The following is a 1511-nucleotide window of genomic DNA, read 5'->3' on the forward strand; positions in this document are numbered from 1 at the left end:
TTCCCGATTTTGGGGTCAGAATTCCCAATCCCACCTTGGCGATGATCACGTCCTTACGCAGGATTTTCATGGCGTAGTGAGGTAACCCTGATCCCATTCCCATTCCCATTCCCATTCCCGATTTTGGGATCAGAATTCCCGATTTTGGGGTCAGAATTCCCAATCCCAATCCCACCTTGGCGATGATCACGTCCTTGCGCAGGATTTTCATGGCGTAGTGGGGTAACCCCGATCCGTCCCATTCCCATTCCTGATCCCATTCCCATTCCTGATCCCATTCCCGTTCACATTCCCATTCCCGATTTTGGGGTCAGAATTCCCGATTTTGGGGTCAGAATTCCCAATCCCGTTCCCACCTTGGCAATAATCACATCCTTGCACAGGATTTTCATGGCGTAGTGGGGTAACCCTAACCCTAACCCTAACCCTAACCCTAACCCTAACCCTAACCCTAACCCTAACCCTAACCTATCCCAAATGGAGGTTTTGGGGTCAGAATTCCCGATCCCATTCCCATTCCCATTCCCGATTTTGGGGTCAGAATTCCCGATCCCATTCCCGATCCCATTCCCGATCCCATTCCCGATCCCATTCCCGATTTTGGGGTCAGAATTCCCGATTCTGGGGTCAGAATTCCCATTCCCAATCCCACCTTGGCGATGATCACGTCCTTGCGCAGGATTTTCATGGCGTAATGGGGTAACCCCGATCCGTCCCATTCCCATTCCCATTCCCATTCCCGATTTTCGGGTCAGAATTCCCGATCCCATCCCAAATGGAGGTTTTGGGGTCCCACCTTGGCGATGATGACGTCCTTGCGCAGGATTTTCATGGGACAGTGGGGTAACCCTAAGCCTAAGCCTAACCCCAACCCCAACCCTAACCCTAACCCTAACCTATCCCAAATGGAGGTTTTGGGGTCAGAATTCCCGATCCCATTCCCATTCCTGATCCCAAATGGAGGTTTTGGGGTCCCACCTTGGCGATGATCACGTCCTTGCGCAGGATTTTCATGGCGTAGTGGGGTAACCCCGATCCATCCCATTCCCATTCCCATTCCCGATCCCATTCCCAATCCCATTCCCGATTCTGGGGTCAGAATTCCCGATCCCATTCCCATTCCCGTTCCCGATTTTGGGGTCAGAATTCCTGATTTTAGGGTCAGAATTCCCATTCCCAATCCCACCTTGGCGATGATGACGTCCTTGCGCAGGATTTTCATGGCGTAATGGGGTAACCCCGATCCGTTCCCATTGCCATTCCCATCCCCATTCCCGATCCCATTCCTGATTTTGGGGTCAGAATTCCCATTCCCATTCCCGATCCCATTCCCAATCCCGATTTTGGGGTCAGAATTCCCAATTTTGGGGTCAGAATTCCCAATCCCATTCCCACCTTGGCAATAATCACGTCCTTGCGCAGGATTTTCATGGCGCAGTGGGGTAACCCCGATCCATCCCATTCCCATTCCCATTCCCGATCCCATTCCCGATCCCATTCCCATTCCCGAT

The sequence above is a fragment of the Malurus melanocephalus genome, unplaced genomic scaffold (genome assembly GCF_030028575.1).
Source record: "Malurus melanocephalus ecotype Western Australia unplaced genomic scaffold, MMel_1.1 scaffold_3201, whole genome shotgun sequence".
In the NCBI taxonomy this organism is placed as follows: Eukaryota; Metazoa; Chordata; class Aves; order Passeriformes; family Maluridae; genus Malurus; species Malurus melanocephalus.